Below are 7,183 nucleotides of genomic sequence, written 5' to 3'. Positions count from 1 at the left end.
CTCTGAATAAACTGTAATAGTACATAAGATCCTAATGAGATAATTGACCATGTGAAATAGGAAGAATAGGGCTAAAGGTGTAGGGAAAGTGGGAAGGTAGGGAAAAGATAATAAGGGAAAAGAAAAAATATGAAAAAATGGAAATAAAATGTTTGTAAATGGGGAGGGCAGGAGAGGGTGAAGGGAGGGCAGGGACAAGGGGGAAAAATGAGAACCAAGACCTGTCATGTAAAGGTACAAGATCCCAATGATGATACCTAAAATGTACCAATAAGCTCAATTAAGAAAAATATTCCCCCTGACCTGAACACACGAATCCCATCACTCTTGCCACTTCCTGGAGCAGTTGTGGAATCCTCTTATGTGTCTGTAAGAGGTGTGATAAAAATCGTGAACGCTGCTGCCGAGAGCCACCCAACCCAAAGCAGCTCATACACACATCCGGCTGTGGGGCTCCTGGCTCCTCCCCCAAGTCAGAAGGACGCACAGGAGAGAGCGCTTCAGAGCTGCGGCAGGAGGTGGCAGGAAGGACGGATGAGTGTGTCTGTTGCCAGGGGCTTGTGCGGTGTCTTCACTGAAACCTTTTCCCAGCTGAAGCGCTGTGTTTGTCCAGTCGTCCCAAGCATGCTCCCTGCCAGGCCTCAGGTGCGTTGGCCATGCGGGCTGGGCTAGAGCTGGGGAGGAGTGAGGAGGCCTGCTGTGCCGGCCTCTTCCCGTAAAGTGTCCCCAGAGGTGCTGTCCTCCCCAGCTCCCTTCCTGCCCACGTTCTGTCTCCTTCCTCTCTGAGCCTGCCCCCCTCAGGACACAAAGCAAGGTGCCTGGGGTGCAGATCTCTCCAGCCACTGAGGCTGCCAAGCAGGCACAGAGACGGCCGCAGGCACAGAGCACCTCTGACCTGGAGCACGCTGTGTGTGAGCGAGGCTCTCTCACTACTTATTTAACACAGCTCTCACATCAAAAGGGTAAGTTGTTGGGTGCGTGTGGTCACTACAATACATTATTACGATTAACATTTCCTGTTTCTCCTTGCTGTTTTAATGTGACTGTTAAAAAATTTGAAAACACATATCTGGTTCCCATCTGTTTCTTTTGGGCAGTGCTGCTCGTGGTACCCATAAACATGGGGCTGACCCTGCCGCCCTCTCTGCCTCAATCCCTGCACCCCGTGTGTCACCGTTTGCTCTGTAGATGCCGTTGTACATGTTGAGGGGATAGAGTATAGAGGTAGGTGTACATTAGATGCAAGTACACACACACACACACACACACACACACACACACACACGCACATGGTGGTCCTGACCTTCAGACCCCTCAGTGTCACTCTGCAGCCACTGGTGGTGTGCACCTCCTCTCGGGAGGGGAAAGGACCGCTGAGAGGGCCCAAGACAAAACATGGGGTGCTGGGTATGGAACGAAGGTGTTGGGAGCACAGCCCCCACTCCCTCGGAAGGGCCTTGGTTCTCTCTTCAGCTTCTTCTTCTCCCTGTGGTTGTTGCTGATGCCCACCCTGGGCTTGTCGTTTCAGACACTGGTGGGGCTGTGCCTCCAGGGCTGGTCCGACGACCTGGCCTCCCAGCCGGCGTGCCCACACAGGAACTGCAGCGCAGGTGCGCAAGGCCTGCCTCAGCTCAGGCACCCCGGCCCTGCCGGGACAGATCCCAGCCGTCCTTCCAGGCTGTCTGGGCTCTGTGCTTGGTCGGGGGCCTCCGTCCCCTCCTGCTCACCCTCATCTGCTGGCTCCCTTGTTCTTAAAAGATGTTTCAGGTGCACTTCAAAAGGGGCACCACCCTGACCTGAGAGCACTGCACGCAGCGCCTCAGTTTGCTGATTGGGTGACCCTTCTCTCCCAGGTTGTGTCTCAGTGGTGGCGACCACAGTGCTTTTAGCCTGGCTCCAGCGTCCGGCCATTTAGGCTGTCAGCTGACTTCGGGGGATGGGTGGGGATGGGCATTGGGCGCTTTTGAGGTTCTCCGGGGAACAATAGGTAATACCTTACACACATTTAAGATCAGTAATACTGTTTGACTAACGGAAAGTAAGGTTCCAAGATACTCTCGTTAGACCAAGCTACAGAACCCAAATAAAAGCCAGATTGCTGGTCTGGCTGCCAGCATTTCTGTGTCGGGAGTCTCCCACATTTGGTGAGCCGAGAGGTAACCCAGACAAGCACCGAGGAGCCAGATGGGCCCGGCGAGTGGCTGCCAGGCCCAGGCGGGACAAACGGCGTCTCAGCCAAGAATTCCTGGTCCCTCAGATGGTGATTTACAGGCTTCTTAATTAACAATGAAAAACATGACTATTCTTCTCTTGAATTTAATGCTAGCATATGTACAAGTACACCGAACCAAGAAGTATGCAGCCCACACCCCGTTAGTCGGACAGTTATTCTTGGAGTTTCTTGAGCAAGCCGTTCACTCTGGGTCGGTTCACTGGTCTGCAGTGGTTGGTGTCACTCCAACCACTCCTGGGCTGTGGACCAGCAGGAGCTTTGTGAGCATGGGGGTTGTGATTGAAGCTCAGTCGTTTCATGATTCCTCGTGGGACTTGGAAGAGAGCAGAGGAGTGAGGTTAGAGCTTGATGGAGACATTTGCAGATTTAGTTTTGTCCAACCTTTCAGGCTGTTAAATCTTTAATGCACATTGACCTTAGCTATTTTTATTATTTCAAAGCACTTTAGTTGTGAAACAAATCTTCCTTTACATAGAGCCAAACCTTTCCTTTTATCATTTTCGTAGTCTCACTTGAGTGTCTTGAAATACATTTTAATTCTGCGTTGTTATTTGTAAATAAGACCTTGGTCTGTAGACACAAATTGGAAAGGCTTCTGCTGATGCCCAGAGCCGTGTGTGTGTGTGTGTGTGTGTGTGTGTGTGTGTGTGTGTGTGCGGACTAGGTGTGACCTCTCTGGGGACTACGTTCTGTCATTTCTACTTCAACGTCGTCTTTTCTGTTGGTACGATATTTATTTACCCAAATATTAAGTACACTATTTAGGTTATAATTTGCAGCAGCCTAATGGTCTCCAGAGATAACAGCTCCTCATCCCTGGAAACTTAAATGGAAAACAGTTTCCTGCTGATGGGATTACGTTAGGGACTCTGAGGCGGGAAGTTTCCCCCGGGGTGTCCAGGGAGCCCTAGGTGGAGTCACAGGGACTCCTGAAGAAGTGAGACTCAGGCTGAGGGGAACTCTACTCAGACGGGCTCAGGCATCGTGACCACAGGGGCAGATGCAGGAGTGATGTGGCCCCAGCCACGGGTGCCACAGCCACGGAAACCGGAAGGGGCAGGGAACAGAGTCTCCCGGGGCTCAGCAGGGCCAGGGGCTGGGGAAACCTTCCTCTCAGCTCAGTGGAACTAGATGCAGGTTTTTGGCCACTGGAACTGTAAAAGAACGAACCTCTGTCCTTCAAAGTCACAGTGTTGTGGAATTTGTCACAGTGGCATCAGGAAGCCAAGACCAGATTTTCATGTGACTGGAAAAGAAGGACACTTTAGTATAGAATTAGCTACAGATTCCCAGCCTTTTCTTCACAGGTTAAATAAAAATGGTCACTGAGCCCTGTCCAGCGTCCTTACAGTGCCATACGCCAGGTGAGGGATGGAGATGCTGTGCTCTGGAGAAACGTGCCCCTAGTGACGGAGCTCAGACGCGGCCCAGTCCAGCAGAGGCACCAGCTCTGGGCCACGGAGATGGGGAGCCCGGCAGGGACAGCGAGCACAAGGTAGCCATTGGAGGCTGTGGCCCAGAGTGACCCTGACAGCCGTGCAGGGTGGCCAGCAGTGACTTGGAGGCAGTGCCTGTCAACTCCTGTGACTGGGGTGCAGGGAGAGGCCTGAGTCGAAGGAGCCGCGCTTGATTTGGGGCAAGCCGCACACTCTGGGTCTCGTAGCGGCCTTCTCCCTTTCAGCAGATGCTGTGGACATGAGCTTGCAGAGGAGGCTGAGTAATGTCGGGCAGCCATGCCGCTGCTCAGACTTAGGAAGGTGTGGGGCTCCCAGAATTTCTGGAGCGCTGTGCTGACAGATCCGAGTCCCAGCAGCTTTTGGCACAGAAGTGAGAGCTTTATCCCTGAGTACTCAGCCCGCAATGAGCCCCCGCCACGGCCCGGAGCATCCTCCCTGGATGCCTCCCTGCGGTCTGGACACTGTGCGCATTGAAGTGTGGGAGCAGGGTGAGGCCGCCCGCCCCTCCTGTGGCTGGCTTCTCCAGCAGCTCTGTTGTCATGCCTGGAGCAGGTCTCGGGTCACCCGAGTCCTCAAAGCAGGGCCCAGACTAGGCTGTGGTGGGGACGAGCAGACAGGGGGAGCGACAGGCGGCCATGCAGCCGGTGCCCGAGGGGTCGCACCCAGGCTCAGAATTCAGGATGCCGTTCTGTGAGGTCTGCATGAAGGGGCCAGGTCACCACCAGCCCCAGCCCCAGCGCCCAGCAGCCTTCCCTCCTTCTCCCACCCGGGGCCGCCCACCCCATGCTGGTGTGGCTATTTCCTCTGAGAAGACTCAGGCCCATGTAGCCAGCCGTTTTTCTCACTGAAAGCTCTAAAAGGACCACCATTACCGCCTCAGGCCCGTGGTCAGGCTGTCTGCCCAGAGAAAGCAGGCCACAGATGGTTACGTGGAAGGCCAGATGCTACCGTGCCAGTCACCACTCTGACGCCTGGAGCTGTGGCCAGCTCGGCCCTCTCCCCTGGTCTGCTTTGGCTTCAGCTTATGGTACTGGCTGACTGGTCCCCTTGCATGCCTAGGGCTGGGGGACACAAAACCCCAGTGACATCAGTACTTGCAGAAATGCATCAGCCTGAACCCCTACATCCCCTAGATGAACGTGCGCAGTTTTTACCGGGATGCTGGAACATTCGGATTGCAACCTCCTCCTCTCAAAGATGACTTTACATTTTCCTCAAAACAATGTGTGCTTCTTTGCTCCATATTGCAATGCATAAGTTTCCATTCTCCTAATTATTTCCAGTGAAAGGAAGTGACAGAGACAGAGAGCTTTCGCTGGTGTTCTTCCAACAATCAAGAATATATTAAGACCCTGTTTCTCCCCCACCCCATTGCATATTTATTGTATCCCAAATATGATTCAACAGGAATTTATCCATCTATATGACAAGCGTTTTAAACGCCCACTGTGTGCCAAGCACTGCTCTAGGCTCAGGGTGGAGCAGGAAGCAAAGCCTCTTACACTCTGGAGAAAGGAACCCTGACCAAACAGATGCAGTGACTGATGGTGCTGGCGAAGAAAGGATTTAAAAGCAAGGGTGAGCTGGGCGTGGTTGCACACACCTGTCCTCCCAGCACTCAGGAGGCTGAGGCAGAAGGATCACCTTGAATTCAAGGACAGCCTGTGCTACGTAGTGAGATCCTGTCACAAAAAACAAAACAAAAACAAAAACAAAAACCCCCACAAAACAGCCACAAATTCAGCAACAACAAAAACCCAAAAGTGAAACCAAGGCCGAGAGGAAGCAGAGTCACCGGGAGAGCATCTTCAGAGGGTGGAGGGGAGGTCTTCCGGATGAGAACGCACTGAGCACGGCCCTGAATCCACGGAGCGTGCAGCAGAGGCAGGGGGCCCTCCCTGGGCTGTGTCCTCCTCGCAGTGTTTCCGAAGCAGGGCTGGCAGCCCCAGACTCCTTTGCTGGCCGCCCTGCAGCTCCCTGTGCCACGCCCCCAGCCGGCGGGGGAGCAGAAGTGAAGCGTGCCGCCTGGGCGTCCTCTGCTCCGTTTTGCTCAGGACGCTGCCTTTGTCCTGCGTCAGGGAACTGCCGTAGGGGACCTCGGAGACCGCAAACCTGCACCTCTGCACTTTACATGACAGGGAACTGAAATTCTGTTCTTAAACTAAGTGTCTGTGCTTTGTCAGGGCAATGACGGAGGACACGTTATGTGGGGACCAAGGGAAGCACTTTCCACCCAAACAGGGCCTGCAAAGGTGGGAAGTCCTCAGGCGGGGCGGGGCCCGGAATGCACCTGGGACTGAGTTCTGCACACTGCCCAGTGCACTGGAGCTAACCAGGCTGTGTGGCCTCCTGTGCAGAAGTCCGGCCTGGCGGTTACAGGCGGAGACCAGGCGGGAGGAGCAGACGGTGAGGGGCTCATCTGGGTCGTGGTGCTCTGTCCGAGTGGACCTCCTAGGGTGGTGCGGGGCTGAGGGGTGGCTTCCCCAGTGTACAGTAGGGTGTCCGGGTGTGCCAGTGCTGTGCCAGCCAGGGGGTATTGCCGTGGGAGCCTTGCGTCTGAAGGCCTGGGGCTGGGGAGGAAGGGGACTTGTGCTTTCCTCCCCCGGCTTCATATGATCTCTTTGCACAACTGCGAATAATAACTCAGCTTCCAACAACCAGGCAGCACAGAAAGGACCAGCCCCACCTCCTCGCCACAGCCCCAGCGTCCACAGAAGACAGTGATAGCCCTGTTATCTTCTCACTAAAGCACTCAGGAAGGGAGAAACTGAGAAGGCTATGGATCAATACTGAAGATCTACACTGTAACCAGAGAAAGGACAGGAGGGCAACCAAGGTCAGGAGGAGAAACACCGGGTCTGGGCTGCAAGAGGAGCTGTGGGAGGAGGAGCCGGAAGAACATGGCACGGAGTGCCAGGGACCTCAGGGGCAGGAGCCTGTGCTGGGCAGGATCAGCTGCTTCTCCCCACTCCAAAAGGCCCATCTTCAGTATCCTGTGTGATACCATCATGAGGTGGTCTTGAAGAAGCCCCAGCAGAATGGTGCTATTTTGAAAACCCTGTTGGAAGTTAGGTCCAGACCCGATTGTTCTTAGAGGAAACCATGGCAAATGCTGCCCTGACCCCATCGACGGACACACGGGCAGCATGATGTGGGAAACCCTTCCTTGTCTCCAGGGAAACAGCATCTGTGACAGTTCCAAGCCATCCAGGTCACCAAGGCCAAACTTCAGGGATGGTCTTGGTTTCTTTGTTTCCTCACAGGGCAGTCATGGACACTGGAGCGGGTACAGTCTTGGAGCCTCCCAGTAGAGGAGAAATAGCCAGTGGAATGCCTGGCATTGTAAAGTAAGATGAAAGGGAAATATGCTTAGGCCCAATGACAACAGGGCAAGAGCAGGTCTTAGCACGTGATGCCTTCTAGTCCACAACCTCAGAGATGGCGTCCACCTAACACTCAAGCTGACACTCTGATGGCTAGGACCACAGAGCCA

The 7,183-nt window shown here is 54.2% G+C and overlaps 1 long non-coding RNA gene across 1 annotated transcript; it reads right to left on the bottom strand.

Moving 5' to 3' along the window:
* Window positions 1-2,325: 2,325 nt before the first annotated feature.
* Window positions 2,326-4,385, bottom strand: LOC104876758. The gene is made up of 3 exons (XR_784404.2): window positions 3,583-4,385; window positions 3,404-3,479; window positions 2,326-2,546 (listed from the first exon to the last, which is right to left on the bottom strand). It is a non-coding gene; the product is annotated as an uncharacterized LOC104876758 (long non-coding RNA).
* Window positions 4,386-7,183: the final 2,798 nt, after the last annotated feature.

This window comes from Fukomys damarensis, unplaced genomic scaffold (genome assembly GCF_012274545.1).
Source record: "Fukomys damarensis isolate Sample0158 unplaced genomic scaffold, DMR_v1.0_HiC HiC_scaffold_14, whole genome shotgun sequence".
Lineage (NCBI taxonomy): Eukaryota > Metazoa > Chordata > Mammalia > Rodentia > Bathyergidae > Fukomys > Fukomys damarensis.
Note: the sequence above shows the minus strand (reverse complement) of the source record. Positions and strands in the feature narration are given on the sequence as shown.